Source organism: Balaenoptera ricei, chromosome 2, assembly GCF_028023285.1.
Source record: "Balaenoptera ricei isolate mBalRic1 chromosome 2, mBalRic1.hap2, whole genome shotgun sequence".
Lineage (NCBI taxonomy): Eukaryota > Metazoa > Chordata > Mammalia > Artiodactyla > Balaenopteridae > Balaenoptera > Balaenoptera ricei.
In genome coordinates this window covers 65,890,424-65,912,372 of record NC_082640.1, presented here as the reverse complement: position 1 = coordinate 65,912,372, position 21,949 = coordinate 65,890,424, and the positions used below count along the sequence as shown (strand labels likewise).

The following is a 21,949-nucleotide window of genomic DNA, read 5'->3' as shown; positions in this document are numbered from 1 at the left end:
TCTAGATTCAGGGATTTTAACAAACAAATAAAATGATTAAATACTAGAGGAGACAAATGCATAAATCACTGAACAAGACTGTAAATAAAACTCCATGTGGGGACAAAGCAAACAACCTCTCCACATTCTCCATGATGTTTAACATGCTTGTACCACAACATTCCTTACATTATCAAGGATGGTGACAAATGTCTACAAGCTCCAGGGTGTTCTGTACCTTCTAGTTCCCACAGTAACACAAGAGTAATTTACACTTCCTCCAAAAAGGCAGATTTGGGAAATCATTTCATGGGAATGCTAAACATCCCAACACAACTGTTTATAGGAAGGAGGTAACTCTATACTATAGATCATGCTGCCAGTTAAAAGTTCTGTTACGAATTTCATCAAGAAATCCATTTCCTACTATTTAAATTTAAAATATTAAGTACATATTCTAATTATAAAATATGTAAGATCATATACCATAATGTTTTGTTTTTGAAACAATGATTTTTTTTTCCCCCAAATCACATTAGACATCACAGTGGATTCTTGGCTGGACCCAGTGACTCCACCCACTCCATTTCACCCTCTTCAGAGGAAATCTGGGTGGGATAGAACTCAGGCCCTGTCCTTTGGTTAACAAAGCAAGCACATTCTTTCTATATATAGGACAGCAAAGGCAAAGGAAATAAAAAGACAGGGGGAAATCTGTAATGAGTAATAAAAGCCATATATGGAGCTATCTGTGCTAATAACTAAGGCTCAGGAGATGGGATTTATGTGCCCTCCTATTCTGCAGATATCCAGAACCTCCCCAGCCTCTGTGACTTACTCTCTTGTTCCTACTCTCGCTCCCGCCTTCCCAGGTATTTCCCAAGAGCTCTAAGCAAATTCCCACCTCTGCTGTCCCCTGTGCCTGTAAGGTTCTTCCCTCACCTTCATTCTGGTTCTTCTTAAATATCACTGCGTTAGAGGGCTTCTCAAACCTCTGTATCTAAACAGTACCAGCCCCATTCTACCCTTGCCACTCTTTATCTTTCTGCCCTGTTTCACTTATCTTCATAATAGTTATCAGTATCTGCCCTTATATCATATGTTTACCTGTTTATCAGCTTAATGCCTGTTTCTGGTATTTACTTCAAAAGTAATCAGAATAATCAGGGGGACAGATTGAATTCAACAGCACATTAAAAGGATTATACACCATGACTAAGTGGGATTTATTCTTGGAATGCAAGGACAGTTCATCACATGAAAATTGATCAATGTAATACACCACATTAACTGACTTAAGGACAAAAGTCCATGATCATCTCAACTAATGTAGAAATATCATTAAATAAGATTTAAAATCTTTCATGATAAAAACACTCAAAAAAATGGAAATAGAAGGAAATTACCCTAACATAATAATGGTAATATATGAAAAGCACATAGCTAACATCATATTCAATGGTGAAACACTTATCCTCTACGATCAGGAACAAGAAAAGGATTCTCACTCTCACCATTTTTATTCAACATAGTATTAGAAGTCCTACCCAGAACAATTAGACAAGAAAAGGAAATAAAAGGTATCCAAATTGGAAAGGAAGAAGTAAAATTATCTCTGTTTGCAGATGCCATGATGTTATACATAGAAAACCCTAAAAATTCCACAAGAAAAAGAAACTGTTAGAACTAATAAATGAATTCAGCACAGTTGCAGGATACAAAATCAGCACACAATAATCAATTGTGCTTCTGTATACACTAACAATGAGCAATCCAGAAATAAAATTAAGAAAACAATTCCACTTACAATAGCATCAAAAATAATACAATAATGGGGATATATGTATACTTATAGCTGATTCACTTTGTTATACAGCAGAAACTAACACAACATTGTAGAGCAATTATACTCCAATAAAGATGTTAAAAACAAAACAAAAACAAAAACACTAACTTGAAAAAAATAATAATAATACAATAACTAGGAATAAACCTAACCAAGGAAGCGAAAGACCTGTATACCAAAAACTACAAAACATTATTGAAAGAAATTAGAGAAGACACAAATAATAGAAAGACAGTTCGTGTTCAGCTTGGAAGACTTACTATTGTTAAATGTCAATACTACTCGAAGCAATCCACAGATTCAACACAATCTCTATCAAAATTCCAAAGGCATTTTTTTCAGAAATAGAAAAATCCAGCCTAAAATTCATACTGACTTTCAGGGGAAACCAAATAGCCAAATAATCTTGAAAAAGAACAACAAAGTTGGAGGTCTCACACTTCCTGATTTCAAAACATATTACAAAGCTACAGTAATCAAAACAGTACGGTACTGGCATAGAGACAGATACTTAGATCAATGAAATAGAATAAAGAACCTAGAAATAAACCTTCACATACGTGGTCAAATGATCTTTGACGAGGGTGCGAAGACCACTCAATGGGGAAAGGACAGTCTCTTCAACAAATGGTGTTGAGGAAACTGGATATCCACATGCAAAAGAATGAAGTTGGACCCTTATCTTACACCATATAGAAAAATTAATTCAAAATGATTAAAGGCTAAATTTAAAGACCTAAATTTAACATCTAAATATAAAACTCCTAGAAGAAAATATAGGGGAAAAGCTTCATGACTTTGGATTTAACAATGATTTCTTAGATATGACACCAAAAGCACAGGCAACAAAAGCAAAAATAGACAAATGGGACTACATCAAACTTAAAAACTTCTGTACATCAAAGGACACAAACAACAGAGTGAAAAGGCAACCTAAAGAATGGGAGAAAATATTTCCAAATCATATATCTGATGAAGGTTTAATATGCAGAATATGTAAAGAACTGTAACTCAATTACAAAGAAACAAATAACCCAATTAAAAATGGGCAAAGGACTTGAACGGACATTTCTCCAAAGATGATATACAAATGACCAACAAGCATATAAAAAGATGCTCAACATCATTAAATTAGAGAAACGCAAATCAAAATCATAATGAGATATCACTTCACACCCATTAGGATGGCTACTATCAAAAAAATAGAAATAGTAAGTGTTGACAAGGATGTGGAGAAATTGGAACCCTTGGGCACTGTTGGTGAGAATGAAATATGGTGCAACCACTATGGAAAACAAGATGGAGGCTCCTCAAAAAATTAAAAATAGAACTACCATATGATCCAGCAATCCCTTTTCTGGGTATATATCTGAATGAATTGAAAGTAGGGCCTCAAAGAGGTATTTGCACAACCATGTTCACTGCAGCATAACTCACAATAGCCAAGAGGTGGAAGCAGCCCAAATATCCATTGATAGATGAATGGATAAACAAAAGGCAGTATATACATGCAATGGAATATGAATCAGGCATAAAAAGGAAGGAAATTCTGTCATATGCTACACCATAGATGAATCTTTAGGACATTATGCTAAGTGAAATAAATCCCAGCCCCCCAAAGATAAACACTGTATGATTCCACTTATATGAGGTATCCAAAGTAGTCAAATTCATAGAAACAAAATGTAGAATGGTGGTTACCATGGTCTGGGGAAAGAGGAAAGAGGGGAGTTGTTGTTTAATGGATATAGCATTTCAGATTTGCAAGATGAAAACCTTCTGGTGATAATTTACACAACAATGTGAATATACTTAACACTACTGAAAGATTCACTTAAAAATGGTTAAGATGGTAAACTGTGTGTTTTTTTACCACAATTAAAAGTAAAAATAGGGGCTTCCCTGGTGGCGCAGTGGTTGAGAATCTGCCTGCCAATGCAGGGGACGCGGGTTCGAGCCCTGGTCTGGGAGGATCCCACATGCCGCGGAGCGGCTTGGCCCGTGAGCCACAATTGCTGAGCCTGCGCGTCTGGAGCCTGTGCTCCGCAACAAGAGAGGCCGCGATAGTGAGAGGCCCGTGCACCGCGATGAAGAGCGGCCCCCGCTTGCCACAACTAGAGAAGGCCCTCGCACGGAAACGAAGACCCAACACAGTCATACATACATACATACATACATAAATAAAAAGAATGTAAGCAGACAAGAATAGCATTAAAAAAAAATAAATAAATAAATAAAATTTAAAAAAAAATTAAAAAAAAGATGTTTAAAAAAAAAAAGTAAAAATAATAAAACAAAAATGCAGTCTCTCACAATATCATTAGCATGATTCATATCAATTAATAAACTTTTCAAAAACAAAATTAAGAGGGTGAGGATATACATGAAACAAGATTGGCCATAGGTTAATAATTGTTAAAGCCAAGTTATAGGTTCATTGGGGTTCATTACACTAAACTATTCTCTCAACTTCTGTATATTTCATGTACTTTTGATACATGGTCCAATAAATCTGATGTATAAACTTTTAAACTATATTCCATGCTTATTACCAAGACCCTTCACTGATTCATTAATATGGCAGGAAACGCAGTACATATCCTTTCCACTCAGTCTTCTCTGGATTAAAATGAAACTATTGTCATTCACAGCCATATACTTACAAGATGAGCCCTGTGCCATCGAATGAAAGCATTCTAAAAAGCAGTAAGTTTTTTTAAAAAGCATTAATGTTTACCACATATTATAATAAATATATTTCTATACTTCAGTACTGCACTGGTTTGAAAAGAAGATATTCATCAAACTCAGAATGCAGCAAGCCAACACATCTATGGTAAAAGTCAAAATACAGCTATTTCTAGAGAATAAATATAACATTCTAACACAAAGCAGTTATTTCACCAGGTAGACCTAAATGGATGATAGCTTTAAACTCTAGATCACCATAAAGGAAATCACTTAAAAGTTCTGACAGTGATTCCCTCATATTAGCATCAACTGCAAATTCGTAACATTTTCAGAAATTAAATGATATTTTAAAAATTTTTAAAGTAATTCATCTTCAATGTAGAAAATCTGTAATATATTTAATTTTACATATAAAAATAGAAATGACCTATAATTCCACCATGCAGAAAAAAATTAGCAAAAATTTTGTATATTAAGCTCAAATTTCTTCTCTGTTAAAAGGTTTAAACAAAATTTTTTAAACATAAATAAGTCCAACAGTTGTTTCATTTATGCAATATTTAGGATAGAAGGTCTCCTGAGAAGAACTTTATAGATGCAAATAAACAAGTAGACTTTAAAATATACGCAAATTCATATAAAGTACTTACATATTTAAGGGATGGACTCAACAGACCACAGCAAATATGATTTGAAGACCAGTTTTAGACTAAAGGCAATATTGGATACATTATCCAAAAGAGAAATATACAGGATTACCACAAAACTTTCATAGAAAACTGCTTAAAACCAAGAAAAGTCATGCTAAAGAAAAGTACCTAATTCACAGATCTTCATCATTTTGGTGTCATAGACCCCATTAAGATCTGATGAAAGCAATGGACCCTCTTTTAAAAATTATACATAAGCACAGAATCAGAAAAATTTACATTTATTTTCAGGGGGTTCATTGATCTCCTCTCTACAAATATGGAGTCCACGAGCCCCAAGATCAAAAACCCCTAATATAGATAAGGAGAAGCAGCAAAAGAGTTTTGTCTTTTATATAATGTTTATAAAATAAGTACTGAATAACTGCCAAAAGATGGGATATTTGTTCAGTAAAAATTTACTGAGCATCTATGTGTAAAGGCATATGAATACTTGACTCAACATTCAAATATACATGATCATTTGATATGTGCTACACCACACGTTAGGTGCTGGATATACCATAAGGAACAAAGCATACATGAGACCTGGCCTCAGGCAATTCACAGGAATAAAACCCAGTCACTTTCTTTTTATTTATTTATTTATTTATTTATTTATTTATTTATTTATTTATTTTTTATGGCTGTGTTGGGTCTTCGTTTCTGTGCGAGGGCTTTCTCTAGTTGCGGCAAGCGGGGGCCACTCCTCATCGCTGTGCGCGGGCCTCTCACTATCGCGGCCTCTCTTGTTGCGGAGCACAGGCTCCAGACGCGCAGGCTCAGTAGTTGTGGCTCACGGGCCCAGTTGCTCCGCGGCACGTGGGATCTTCCCAGACCAGGGCTCGATCCCGCGTCCCCTGCATTGGCAGGCAGACTCTCAACCACTGCGCCACCAGGGAAGCCCCCAGTCACTTTCTTTAACTGATCTCACAATATGAAAAAGACACAGATATATACGTAAACATGCACATAACCATAATACACTGCTATAATACCACATTAATTACATGTAAGGTATAGAAGTAGTTCAAAAGAGGGAAATCAGAAAAAAATTTGTAGAAAAAAGTGACTAAACTATCTACTAAAAGATGAGTAGGGAGACGAGACCAGAGGCTGAACTCTGGATCTGACAAGATGGCTGGGCTACCCCTCAGGATTATCAAGGAAACCCAGCGTTTGCTGGCAGAACCAGTTCCCGGCATTAAAGCAGAACCAGATGAGAGCGACACCTGTTATTTTCATGTGGTCATTGCTGAGCCTCAGGATTCCCCTTTTGAGGAAGGGACTTTTAAACTTGAACTATTCCTTCCAGAAGAATACCCAATGGCAGCCTCTAAAGTACGTTTCATGACCAAAATTTATCACCCTAATGTAGACAATTTGGGAAGAACATGTTTAGATATTTTGAAAGATAAGTGGTCCCCAGCACTGTAGATCCGCACAGATCCAGGCTTTGTTAAGTGCTCCCAATGCAGATGATCCATTAGCAAATGATGCAGCGAAGCAGCGAAGCAGTGGAAGCCCAATGAAGCCCAAGCCATAGTAACAGCTAGAGCATGGACTAGGCTATATGCCATGAATAATATTTACATCAATCCGATCGTCAAGTGTGCATCACTTCTCCAGTTCTGCCAAGACTTCTTCCTTTTTTGTTTGCATTTAATGGACACAGTTTTAGAAACATTACAGAATAAAAGCCTAGACATCCTCAGTCCTTTGATGATTAAATGCCCATCAGCAAATATGTCTTGTCCTGATTCACTGTTGTAAAGCATGAGCAGAGGCTAGAAGTATCATGTGGATTGTTGCGAAACATTTAAAAGCAATGGTGCCTTTCTGCTTTTACTCATTTCCCCCAACATGGTTTAAGGAGAAAGCACTGTGAATGAAGGTAGTTGTCAGGGTTAGCTGCAGGGGCGTAGGTGTTTTTCTTTATTTTCTTTATTTTTTTTTGGTGAGGAGGAAGTTAGTTTTATTTTAATTTTATGGGCTCCTTTCCCCCTTTTTTTGATGATCTAATTGCAGTGGTTAAAAGCAGCTAGCCAGTTCTTTAGAATATGCTCTCTAGCCAAGTCTAACTTTATTTAGATGCTGTAGATGGACAAGTTTGATTGTTTGAACCAAAATGGGAACATTAAACAAACATCACAACCCTCACCAATAACATTGTGACTTTGTTGTCAAGTGTAGGATCCTCCCTTCAAGAAAAAGCTTGTGACCATTTTGTACGGCTTGTCTGGAAACTTCTGTAAATCTTATGTTTGGGGCTTCCCTGGTGGCGCAGTGGTTGAGAATCTGCCTGCCAATGCAGGGGACACGGGTTCGAGCCCTGGTCTGGGAAGATCCCACATGCCGCGGAGCAACTAGGCCCGTGAGCCACAACTACTGAGCCTGCGCGTCTGGAGCTTGTGTTCCGCAACAGGAGAGGCCGCGACAGTGAGAGGCCCGCGCACCGCGATGAAGAGTGGCCCCCGCTCGCCACAACTAGAGAAAGCCCTCGCGCAGAAACGAAGACCCAACACAGCCATAAATAAATAAATAAATAAATAAATAAATAAATAAAATGACGTAAATTATATTAAATTAAAAATAGACAAATTAAGGTCTGGCCATTTAAAACAAAATCTTATGTTTTAGTAAAATATTTTTTGTTATTCTAAAAATAAAAAATAAATAAAAAATAATATAAAAATAAAAGATGAGTAGAGAAATCACCAGGTTTGAAATAGCACCACAAATTAGGAAACTAAACACAACTGCAGCCATTTATGGTTTATGAAGCACTTCATATTCATGATATATCAATTTAAAAATCTATTCACATATGACTCCCATACACATTTGCAACCCAGGCTTCTCTATCTCCAGGCCCATGTATTCAAATATCTTCTTGACAATTCTTCTTCAGTGTCTTAAAAGTGCCTCCATGTCCCAAACTATAAACATGTTCTTCCTCCTGAAATCTGATCCTATTCCAAGTTTCACTAACACAGTAAATGATACTATGATCCATCTAGTTGTACAAGACAGAAACCTAGAAATGAGTCTTGACACCTGACTCACCAAATCCCGGTGACTTTACCTGCCCATTATTACTCAAATCCACCTGCTCATCTCCAGGTCCATCGACATTACCCTACTTCAAGTTAGCACCATTCCTTACCAGGATGACTGCATCAATCTCCTAAACAGTCTGTCTATATTCATTCCAGCCCCTTCCCTTGTATTCTCCACACTGTAGCCAGAGTGATTTTCAAAATGAAAACCTAATCATACCACCACCACTACACCACTCCCTTCCAAATACCCTCTCCCACCTCGCTTAAAATCCTTCAGTAGTTTTCTGTTCTTGTAGGAGACAGACAAATTCCTTTATGATGTCTACAAATCCCTGAATGGTGTTACCCCTACTACCTCCCTCAGCCCCACCATATGAAATGCTAACAGTGTTTCTCATATTATACATGCAGAAATTGAGTCACTAGGAGATTATATGGGATTTCGTATAAGGCAATTGCAGTTAGTTGCAGAATGATTAGAGAATCCTATTGTTATGACTTGTTTGTCCAGTCCTTTCCACTAATTAAGCTATTTCCATTTCTCAAATCATCTGAAAATAAATCTTTGATGTAAAAATGCAAGTATCTTTAAAAAATTTAAACATTATAAACTTAGATGTCCTTTACAGCAAAAAAAAAAAAAAAAAAAGGACAAAAATTTCCACATTTGCATATGCAAACTTTAATGAAGCACCTACGACATGTCATGCATGGCACTAGGGATATAGAAGTGAGTAAGACAGCCAAAGTCTCTCTCCTTTTTTAAACTACTTTATTAAAGTATAATTGACATGTAAAAAGCGGTACATATTTAATGTATACAACTCAATGAATTTGAGAATAAGTCGATTCCAGTGAAACCACCACCATCATCAAGGCCATAAACATATCAAAGTCTCCCTTCTAATGGAATTTGATGTTCTAAAGGAACAAAATAGGGTTAAACAACTAAGGGAAAAAAAAAAAAACTATCAGATGAGAATTGGGAAGGAGATGTGATGGAATGCTGGGGATAGACTGTTGGGTTGGGTACCCAGAAACTTCTGAGAAGGCGATATTGAAGATGGGATCTGAGTGAAAAGGAAGAGCCAGCCTGAGAGAATTTACATTTCAGAAGAGAACAAGCAATGAAGTGAGTTTGGCATGGTTGAAAGAAGGCCAGTTTAGCTGACTAATAATGAGTAAGAGGGATCACGGGATGAGGATGGGGAGGGGGGCAGGCACTACAAGATCTAAAATGTGAGATTCCCCAGTTTTGTCATCAAAATTTTTCAAAAGGGACTTATTCAGGAACTAAAGCAACTCTTCTTCATAAGGTTCTTTTGGTCACTTTAGAATCAAGTCTAAAAAAATAATTCATCCTAAAGTGCTACTTTTTTTCACTTCCAAGCATTTATATTGAACAATACACAGCTAAGTCTTAACTTGTCTTGAAATGTTTATAAGATTAATCAATTATCTTAACATAATAAATATCATAATGTACCTCACCCACCTCAGACCTGGAAACCTAAACAAACTTTGCAATGAACTACACTAAAAAAAACCACCATAAAAGAGAAATAGCACCCCAAAAAACAGAATTTCACAATCACATCCTCAAGATAAGGCTCTTCAAGAAAAAGAACATAGAGGCAACTAAATAAAGTCTTCTCCGAGGGGAAAAAAATCCTAAATAAAAGCTAAATAACACATACATTTAGGCAAACCCCTACATATCTAACTGAAACAAAGTACAACAGGCTTCCACAGTATCCTACGATTATCACCATTCCTGTTAACTAAACCCAAGACGAGCTCTGCCACATCTGAAAATGGAGCAAACAGCAGAAAGCAAAGCTCATGAAGCATAAACATTCCTTGAAGATTAGGCTGCACAATTAAAAGCTGTTCTACAGTTCACTGGATTGATGACAGTTAGAAATATTTCCCCCGTTCCATTTAGTCCAAAGATTATTTACTCTTCTTTCTTATATAACAGCAAATTAGAGCTTACATAATAGAACAAGGAAAAAAAGAATGTTAAAATAAACCAGGAAAACAAAAGCTGCGCATCCACTGTCTTCTTCCCAGACCCCGGACTCTCTTCCCTTTCTGATTTTTCCTTATCCTTATTTAATTAGGCCCCATCTTATCCTCTCAAGCCTTCCCCTGTGTGATCCGAAAGTACTATGTAGTCAGGGCTCAATGGAACAAAGAGAGGAAAGGGAAAATTATACCCCATCAATCATTTTTCTGATTAAGATGTTAACAGGCTTAATCCTGCTTTACTGGATTTCTCTACATAAAAATGTCAAGCACAAAAAAGACAACAATAATAATAACTATTAGTATTACTTAATAAATCTAACATCTTAAGGACTGAAGGTGCTATGAAATCTAAAAAAACTTTAAACTGGAGTCAAAAAGACGCAGCACTGCTTTGATAAGATTTCCTAACCACCCGGTTTGATTCTATTCTAGTCTGTTGTATAAATACCAGACTGTCTACCCCTAACTATTGCAGGTATTTGCTCCTTTATTAGAACTGTCTAGGGACCCAAAAGAGGTTATTTAAAATAGACAGGAAATTGCCTCTCCAATTTTAATAAGCATCATTTGTTTCATAATATTACTTATTTCACCCTTCCTCACCAGAAGAAGCATTAAATTCTAAAGTAAATATATATATAGGTCTTAAACACAAAAAATTATAAATGTATATCATACAAGAATAGAGCTCTCAGGCTGGATAAATAAGATTTTGTTTAAGATTCCCTTTAAAATGTTAAGCAATTGGTTATTCGGGAGAAATAAATATAAACTTTTTCCCTAGAAAATTTTAGAAAAAAATGTATTCAAATTAGAATTCTTTAAATGCCTAAATGTCATGAGTGAAATTTTTTCAATATAAAGGTAAAAACAGAGAAGGGTCTATTATGCCTCCTACCCCACCTTACATACACCAATGAACAGAGTAATACCTCTGACGAGTTTTAACAAACATTTTGGCTAATGTTTGATATATATATATATATCTCAAAACAGGACAGATTTAGGAAGCATTCTATGTTTATTCTTGATAAAGTAAAAAGCAAAACAGATACACTTAAAAAAGAGCCTCTGATGGGGTTTGACCACAGTGAAAAATAAGAGATATTTTTGTTTCTTTGGCTTTCTATTTTTTCTTGGCTTTGCAAAGAAACATTAGCTAAACAAAAATATGTTTGCTAGAACTCAAAAGACCCTTCAAGAATTGAACTAATAATAAATCTTACACTACTAGCTAGTATTTTTTAAATTAAAAGCTGGAAATATAAAAATATGTACAAACAGAGGGTTATAAGAAAATATATGTTTTTGTAAACACATTAGAAGTTAACTGTTTTTAAATTATGAAATGAATAATAGTTCTACACATATGCATAACTCTTCCCACACAGCTTTTTAAGCAGGATTTCCTTCCAGTGAGTCTTAATGTATCTCTCCCATATTAAAAATACATGACCAAATTAATAATGAGAAAGAATGAATACTCTCATGATATCTAGGTATATAACAAGAAAACACAGCATTTAAAATAAAGATTCAGTTTCAAAATTCTTTAAGAAATACTTGTTACACTATAAGAACTCTCTAAGTCATATTGTTATTTCTACTTTCCAAATGGGGCATAAAGAAACTAAGCAATTTACAGTGTTGGACTGTGCAGCTACTATTAATTCCTTTCACTCCTGTAAGCCCACCCTTTGCAACATGACTTGGCCATGATTCCCATCAAAAGATGGCGTTTATTTCCTCATCCCGTAAATCTGGGCTGGACTTGTAACTTATTTTGACAAATAAACTGTGGCAGAAGTGACCCTGTAGAACTTTGAATCTAAGTCTCAAGAGACCTTACAGCTTCCCCTCTTGGGATGCTGCTGACACAGCGTAAACAAGTTAGTGACCCAGAGCATGCGAGAGCTTAAGAGAGAAAGAGCCCAGCCACTCAGTCATGCAATCTAGCATAAAGTGCCAGACACATCGGCGTGGCCAACTTAGACCACCCAGCACTATAGGCGCTACCAGATGACTTGGCGGCCACATGAGTAACCCCAGACAAGACCAGTGGAAAACCATGCAGCAGAGCCCAGCCCAAATTGCTGACCTATGAAGTCGGCAGCAAGTAAAATAGCTGTTGTTTTAAAACACTACATTTAAACCTAGGACTGTCTGAATCCAGGGCCTAGACTCTCTCTACTAACAAAAGCTGCAATTTACTATTTGGTTGGGGAACAAATGCATCTTGTACTCTAACTCAATTTTACAGATACAAGAGCAATCAAATTAAAAAATAATAGTTTACTTTTTTTTTAACCCATTATCTAAAAAAAGGGGATAAGCTGGGCACCGAAATACCTTTTTAACCATCTTAAAAGAAGGAAAATAGATACATACCATGAATTCTGCAATTGTAATAATATGAAGTTGATCAAATTTTATAGAAAAAATACTTTCTCTTCATTCCCAAAGATACACAAGTATTCATCTAAAAACTAACAGCATTCATATATATTTTATCCATAAAAACTGAACTCAGCATGTGATCTAAAAAATCTGAATGGCTGTGCAATGAAACAATTAAGAAATTATTAAATTTTATGACTCTAATAAAATATGTGGCTTTCAACAATAAAACATTGCTACTGTAATGTTTAATAAGTATACATTCCTACTTGAATGGAAATACTGAACTAGGAGTGGACCATAACAGAGCAACGACCGCAAGCACCATTTCTATGTATTCTTTAAGGGTTGGCAAACATTTTCTGTAAAGGGCTAGATGGTAAGTATTTTAGGACTTGCAAGCTATGCAGTCTCTGTTGTAACTATTCAACTCTGCCACTGTAGAATGAAAACAGCCACAGATAATATACAAAACAAACAAACAAAAAAAACCCCAGCATTTGCTGTGTTACAATAAAGCTTTATTTATAAAAAAAACAAAAAAACAAAAACAGGCAGTGGGCCACAGTTTGCCAACCCCTGTTTTAGATGCTCAAATATCTTCAGCCAAAATACATCTAGTTTATTAGTTGTGATCAAGCTAATTTGTTTGCTGCCTTACCACGAGACCTATTAGAAAGTACTCTCTGTATTCATACTCTACTCTCTGCAAAATAGCATTATGTACATATGAGGGTAAATTTTATATGACAACTTGCCTCTGCTATGATGACCAGTTGTTTGGTCAAACAGGAGTCTAGATGTTGCTATGAAGGTATTTTGTAGATGTGATTAACATCTGAAATCAGCAGACCTGAAGTAAAGGAGATAACCCTTGATAATTTGGGGTAGGCCTCATCCAATTACTTGAAGACCTAAAGAGCAAAATCTAAAAATTCCCAGAGAATAAGCAATCCTGCCTCATGACTGTAACACAGAAATCCTGCCTGAGTGCCTAGCCTGCCATCCTGCCTTACACATTTCAGATTTTTCAGCCCCATACTCATGTAAGCCAATTCCTTAAAGTAAATAAATCTCTCTCTTAGATATAGATATCTATGAGATACAAATATATAGATATCTCCTATTAGTTCTACTTCTCTGGAGAATCCTGATTGATACAATATATTAAGGTAATATGACCTTAAATTTTAAAAAGGATATACTCTGATTTTTGTGCATTATCCAAAAGTATGTGAGAAAGTTGTGGTAGACAGTATTATTATTTGAGATTATTCAATCCCCTACTTCCTTGCAAGATGATTATATATATACATCCACATGTAGATGTGTGACTTGTACATATCTCATAGGGAAAGAATAGATGTCCCTGGGTTATTGATTTGGGGACTGCCCATGTCATATGTTTTGGCCAGTAGAATGTGAACAGATGTGATGTACATCACATCTAAGCAAAAACTTGAAGCAGCAACACGAATTTGGGCCAGCCTTCTTCCTTCAGTACTTTGTCGAGAGATTTCATATAAGGGTTGTTCCTTCAGCCTTGGTTCTGGAGGGGAGTCACAGGCTATTTCTACAGAGCTGACTCACAGTCTGCAACATAAAGTCAGTAGGAAATATGTTTGTTATTTTGAGAAACCACTGAAATGCAGAGGTACTTACTACAACAAAGCTGAACACTTTAAAAATTGGTACCAGAAGTAGGGTGCTACTTTCATCACCACCACCACCAAAAATAATAAAAGTATGTGATGTAGGCGTTGAGGCCAGGTGGCAGACAGCAAGGAAACTCTAATGGCAAACCACATAGTGTAGTGGTAAATAAAACTGTTAGGTATAAAATATTAGACAACTTGGTGAAATGATTGGACTTGTGATTGGCATCTAAAGTGGGAGAGGGGCAGTCTTGCAGGACTGAGCCCTTAACCTGTAAGGTCTGAGCTAATTCTGGGTAGTGTCAGAATTGAGTTACCTTATAGGACACCCAGTCGGTGCCCACAGAGAATTGGAGAATTGCTTGGTGTGGGAAAACCCACACATACTTGGGAGTGCAAAAGTATTCAGTGAGTTGTGAGTAAAGGAAATAAATGTTTTCCTTTCACCCAGTAAACCCTTTCAGTGGAACAAAATGGCTTGGAGGGGAACTCCCCACAGGAAGAGACTAAGGATGTGGTCCCACAGAAGCCTGGTAAGTTCAAGATAATTGTATTGATATCTAGAGAAAAATGCATATCTCAAAGAATTGAGGATATAGCTAGCTCATGGCACATGCACCTGACTAAAATCAAATAGATAAGAAGACAAAAGACAACTTCCAAAACAATCCACAGACTGAGTCAAGGGTCTGTTACTCTTCTAGACCATCTTTGGGTCCCCAAATTTCTGTAGACAAGAAGCAGGCCAGGAGAGCTGCTCAACACTTACCTCATTCCCCAGCTAAGAAGGGTATACCCTCCAATACTCTGTTCCAATATGGATGAACATGGTATATTAAAGGAAATACCTCACAGAGGGCATAGCCAATAGCCACGGAAAACAGCGGACTAGAGCGCCTCACACAGGACCAAAACCAGGGCCTAATCAAGGAACATCCCCTAGTGGCAAGAAAAGGAGGCCTCACTATATTTACCCAAGAATATTCTTACAATTGCCAGGGACAATTGTAGTGTGATTGCTATGTGCCTCCATTCTTCCCCTTTCTTAACAGGAGGGTTTACTGTGGATAGCCTATCCCTGCTCCAACATTGTATGTTGGAGAGATGGAGGGTCTCTGAGTCAAGAAAATCTGAGTCAAGAAAATCAAAAATTTACTGAGTCAAAAATTTACTGACTTGCCAACGTTAAATAGCTACCAAGTGACACAGTAAAAATTCAAATTCAAGACTATCTAATTCTAAACTTCAACTTTTTTCTATACCATGCTGGCAAAAAAAAAAGGGTACAGATTATTTAATAATCATTCCATAGAAGGGTTACCTTGGTTTTATACTTTTTACCAATTCTACAAAATGGATGCGAGAGAAAGCCGATACCATGAACTCAGTTCTAAGTCTGAATCCTATTAAATAAATATATTATTCATAACGAATTTCTTCTTTTATACTCTAAGATGTTCTTATTAATGTGACAACCAAGATCCCAAAATAATACATCTTTTATTTCTACTGAATACATTTTCTTAAATTCAGACTACAGTAATTCAGAATTTTGAAGATTCAGATTAAGTGATGGCCTAAATTTACCTTGCTGATATGAAAAGGATTTCTCAAGCAAATCAATAATGCATTAAAATGATCAGTGATACATTTTAGATTAAAGGAATATTTTAAACACTTTATAAACCATTTAATAGCCCTTACCTCACCCATATAAACAAAAAATAAGAGTTTTTTTAAATTATATAACAGAAACTCCTGGTAGAAAAATTATACAAGACTAATACATATTTAAAACAAAAGCAGCAAAGACAACCTAGCAAAACCATCATTAAGGGATAATAACAACTTTATATTTTGTTACACATCCTTCCTCATTTTCAATACTTAGATATATATTTACTTTTAAATCAAAATACACACATTTCATTTAAATGGTTATTCTTAATACACGTTCAATAGAATTGCTTACGAATGAATATTCCTAACTTGGAGAATTCCAAAGTGTATTCAAATATCAGTCTTTCTGGCTCCCCCTGCTGGACACTAAGAGAAGCTTTTTATTATTATTATTCAATTCGTTTAAACACTCAATCTCAGAGAAGCACTAATTTATCATTATTAAAAACATCTTTGGGAACTTGTCTGAACGTACAGTTTGGCCAGAAAGAGTACAATGGTCTATTGTTGAGGGCACTCGCTCCTACTAGCCAACAGGGATTTGGCATCAGAAAATCCGGGACTAAGTTCCCAGAGAGTTCCCAGCTTGATTACTTATTTGCTAACGACCTTGGTCAAATCATTTATTCCTTCGGAGCTTCAGTTTCCTCATCTGTCAAAAGAAGCTAATATCAACCACCTCATTAGTCATAAGGATTAGAGTTAACAGAACAAGTGCAAAATAAGTGGCAGTTAAGTATTACTGCCGCCGCCACCACCACCAAGGAGCTGAGTTGTGGTTACACAGCATAACTCCTTAAGAATTACTACACAGCAATCAAATGCAAAGAGATTAACTTTTAAAATGTAAACTTACTGTACTTACACTCTTTTAATAACTTCCTGTTGCTCTCAAAACCAAATCCTTAACATGACCTCTAAGATTTTTCACGGTCTGGTCCCTACTGACCTCTGAAGTGTAATCTTGAAGCTGGATACTCTTTTCCCAGCCCTCTAATCTCTTTTCATAGTGAAGTTCTTCAAAAGTACCAGGTTCCCTCACAGGGTACCTGATGACAGCATTTCCTTCCTCTGTGCTACTTAACAATAACTCATTTTTTTAGATCTCAGCTCAGCTTTTGCGCAGAGACACTTTCTCTGACTTCCCAGACCAAGTCAGACCTTCACTATTATGTATATTATGGTATACCTCTCCTTCACAGAGCTTATTACACAGTGCTGTAGCTTTATATTTAAATGTGTTAGCACTGTAATACTGTCTCCCCCACTTGTCTGTCTACAAGTTCCTCAAGATCAGGGAGTAGCACTCCGTATCCTCACAACCTAGCCACTTGACTGCATAGAGCAGGCACTTAAGTATCTGTTGAGCGACTGAATAAACTTAAATTAACCGATACTGAAATCAAAGAATTCTTTCTAAACCTGACTATTTCACATACAAAGGTGGCCATATAAATATAAAGCAACATTATGAATATTTTCCTTTGTATTACTTCTCAGGCAAGCTGCTCATAAAGTCTATTCATAAAATCTGATAGACAATAATACACAGAAATATCTTTAACACATACACTCAAAGAAAATGTTGTGCCTTTCAAAGAGAAGAATTTTTAAGATCACAGAAACCTAAACACATGATAGTCCTCTAACACTATTTGATTTAAATTTTTTTAAAATCTCAATGTCTGTGACTTGCTTTTGTAACAAATATTCAGCTGAAAATTTGTCTGAAATTGAGTGCTTTACACTGTACTACAGAGTTTTACTTTTCAAGGGAATCTGTGGTTGCAAAATAGTAGAGCTAGCAATATCCAGCTAAAAGGTGTGCTTCGTGGCTTCTTTCACAAGTATGCATATTGTACTATTTTAAACCAACACATACCTCCAATTGCCCTAAAGAGTGAGAACTTTTTATAGATTTAACTCCTTCCCTACATAGTAAGCATTCCCAACTATATAGTCAATTTTGGCCCCAAATGGCTTTTCCTCTATTCATTTATACCAAAGCCAGAAAACAAGGAAAGCTCCAACCAAAAAAAGCAACAAGGTTTGCAACACATCTCTTAGACTCAAATCTTATTTGATAAATTCATTTGATAGATGTATTAGATAGATTTTTGTCTTTATTTGATGATTTTAGCAAATTCTATGACTCCAAAATAGCAATTGTTATTTTGTCCCCACAAGCTGCATTATGATGTATAGAAAATCTAAAAATTTCCTATGTTATCATTTAACCAAAAAATAGAAACGAAGAGCGGAAGCACAACTGAAGTACCTATGAACATACTGGAATGAGAGCAGAGGTGCATTAAGAGGGAAGGTTTTCAGGAATTCAGGTACTGACCACGCAGGAACAATCCAAGGAAGATGACAGGGATACCAAGTCATCAAAATACAGTAGCTTTAAACATCTGAATGGTATGACCCATTCCCACTCTTCTGATGCTACCTTTACCAGACGAGCTTCTGATAAACTTGCTTCCCTATAGGGATAGACTGGATGGAGGTATCCAGCCCACTAGTCAGCTACTTAGTTCTCATTATACAGTAGTAAGATGATACTTAATACCTCAATGGACTTTCAGTGTTCCTCAGCTTCTTCTAATCCAATCAAGATTGAGTTTCTGCTTAAACAAGCCTAACGTGAATTTATCAAAGTGACAAAAGGTATTTCCTGACAACAAGAAATTGGGTCTTCCCTAACAAAACTTTCAATTCAAACTTTTACAAGACATATAATACATGAGCAACACAGAGGAAAGTGTAAAAAACTGCAAACGGCACTGATTTTCTCATTAGCTTAGAAGCATACTCTTTGCTGATCTTTTCATAATAAAACTAAATCTCTCCAAAATGCAGGTTTTAAAAGTACATATACCCAATTATTCTCATTTACCTTGGCTTTAATTTTCTTCTGAACTAGAAATAAGATCACAGAGCTCAGTACATTGAAAAGACATGCAAACATTAATCTAGGTTGTAAGGTCACAATTTTAAGGAATAAACATTCAGAAAAATAATGGAAGGAAATAACCAAAGAGTTAACAGCTACAGAATGTGGGATTAAAGAGGACTTGAATTCTTATGTTTTCTGTATTTTCTGAATTTTCTACAATGAATATTGTTCTATTCAAGCTTCTTTACTTGCAAGAAATAAAACACCCATTCAGTTGCCTTAAGAAAAATGGGATTTATCATAAAGATATTCAAAGAGCTGCAAGAAAAATCTCACAGAAAACCACAGTTGAGCTGAGCCCTACAAAGTCTGGAGCTAGGGGTGGCCCTGGCATCAATTCTGTTCCAGGAACCTCAAGAAGAATACTGAGAGGAGCTGCCCACCAATGCTCGGCCACATACGTTGTTCAATTCTAGTCCATCCATGTCTTCCACTCTCACTATCAGCCATAGACATGCTTCCTTTGCTTCCACCTTAAACTCCAAATTTCCTTCATTTTAAGCATAAGGCTGTGGTTAAGGTATAAGAAGGTTAGGAAAACAGGCAGCTTTTGCTTAAGGACTGAATTGTACTTTTTTAGATTATGAATTGAATACATACCCGTGGTTTTTAGAAAGAGCCAACAGTATAGAGAAGGGAATATAAAAAGGAAAAGTCTCCCTCCTCTTTCCTGGCATTTTGGGTGGGGGGAGTAACCTATAAAAGGAAAATTAATATTTATGTTTCTAAAAATCGTAAAAATATTATTTAACAAAGAGCAATACCCATAAAGTTTTTTCCTCACTTTATTACATAAACAACGATTGTACAACAATTAGAAAATGCACATAATCAAAACAAATAGGTTACTTTAAAATTATTTGACATCGCCTCACATAGAAATAATATGAAGCACTATAAAACTGATTGGTTCCATTTTAAATAGATATTTTTTCTGAACTTTATTGTCCACAGAGCAGATAAATTTATATTGGCAACCTATTTATAAATTATTTGAAATACTTCGTCAGAGTAGAAATATGTTCATTTCTAATACACTTTTCATCTGTCCTGCTCAGATTAAACTGGCTAAAATGAAAATAATTGAGAAAATGTTCTCAGAAACTAAAAACTCCAAATATACATTAAGGTAGTGACATTTAATTTACTGAATACCCTCAAACTGTCCTAGAACTTCTACTTGATATGGACAGCTATCTCAGATGGTGGTTTTCAAGTCTTTTTAATTCCAGACACTTTCTTCAAAGAAGTCCTGAAATAAACAAAGAAGAGGAGTTTCTCTTTGAAGGTAGCGTCCCTTTACTGGCTGTATTCTTCCTTTGTCCTCTATCACCTAAAATACTCCACAGGGCAGCTCAGCCAGAATGTAGCAGGCAAGCGATCTGCACCAAAATGACCTGGTGCATGTGTTTATTCAACATGCAGAATGACACCACTCTAAATCTAAACCCATCCCTTAAAGTATGGTCCAGGAATATCTTTGAGAACCCCACATTCCTGTACCCCTTAAACACAGGAAACTATTTTTAAGAGTTTAATGAAGAATTTGGTGTATACTTTTCCAACTAAAATAAAAAAGCTCCACTAACCAAACTAGGATTATACTAATAGGCTGTCCTCCAACTTGCTTTTTTCACATAATGTATCTTGGATATCTTGACATGTCACATATATGTAAATATGGAGATTTTTCACAATCTAAATGATAATTTCTAAAGATTTACAATTTTCTATAATCAGAGAAAAGTTTTAAAAAGGAATGAATAACAAACGTTTCAGTTTTGCTAGTTTTGTTATTTTGAGTACTTTGAATTGATTTTAGAATTTAATGTTGGGGATTATAATATTAATATTGTACTGGAAGATACCTTTATGGGACATACCCTCGGTTTGGGGTTTGGAAGTTAACTGGCAGATTTCTAAATTGGTTAATTAGTTTAATTATAGTTTTCATGTTTTGGAAATATTTAATAACTCTTAAAAGCAATTTTGAATTTTTCACATATTTTACATCAGTTAAGTAGCTGTATATGAAGAATAATTTGAATTTGGCATGAATAAGTAGTTTTCAAATTAATTAGTACGCTTTGAGTATTATTTTATAGTCAAATTATAGCAAACTATTCTAACAATTGTATTTCACTATACAATTGGAATTAAGATATTTTGTATTGATTTTAATAAAATGGCATATTCAACAGCTTTCAAATAATACTTTGTATTTGAGAAACTATGGAGCTTAGTTAAAATTCAGTATCTTTATTATCGTCTTAACAGAGGACTGTAGTTATCTGTATTGCAGTGATTATTCTAATTGGAGTTAATAAATACTTATGCTTATAACCTCTTGGCTGACAGTGACAGAGCTCATGACTTTGCTAAAGGCAGGGCTAGGCACTGTGTGTAATATGAGTTTCAGTTCACTGGTTCTCAAATGCTGCCTAGTGATACTCTCAGGCATTGTGAGAGGTATGAAGGTGGCTCATATCCATTACGTTATTTTTCTGAGTTTCAAGGATGTTTAATGGTGAGCAGATCTGAGTTCCAGAACAGCTGTGGTGCTTTAAAATCATTACTGTTCTGAGCTGACAGACGAATTTGAATAGGTGGCTATCAGGGCTCAGAGTGTGAGAGTGTCTTGGAAGATTTTCTGTCCCTTTTGAGTGTAGCAGGACCCTATTTGGGAACCACTTCCATATTGTGAACAAATTAAGAAGAGCAGAACATTTCATCCAAAGTCTTATATAAAGTATATACATTAAAGAGAAAAATAACTGTGTTCTCTTGAGGTCAAAATCTTAAACTTTATGTTACATTCTTTCTAATAAGTTTTATTCTGTTTTAAATTTGCACAGTATTTTTTCTATATTTAAAAACACTTGCTAAATCTACTTACTTACATGTATGTATACAATATAATTTTTTTTAAATATAAGATGGTTAGTTATTTTTAAAAGAAT

At 35.6% G+C, this 21,949-nt stretch overlaps 1 protein-coding gene and 1 pseudogene across 2 annotated transcripts in view; one reads left to right on the top strand and one right to left on the bottom strand.

The window, feature by feature from the left end:
• The window catches only part of UACA (uveal autoantigen with coiled-coil domains and ankyrin repeats), an 86,664-nt gene that overhangs the window by 45,510 nt on the left and 19,205 nt on the right, over positions 1 to 21,949 (bottom strand). The window contains exon 1 of one of the 2 annotated variants that reach the window (XM_059912868.1): positions 16,896 to 16,954. The exons of the other annotated variant lie outside the window; for it this stretch is intronic. The gene's annotated coding sequence lies outside the window, so the exon portion shown is untranslated. Of the gene's footprint in view, positions 1 to 16,895; positions 16,955 to 21,949 lie in introns of those variants that run through there. 2 annotated transcript variants of the gene reach the window in all.
• LOC132360807 (ubiquitin-conjugating enzyme E2 N-like) lies at positions 6,343 to 6,978 on the top strand (annotated as a pseudogene).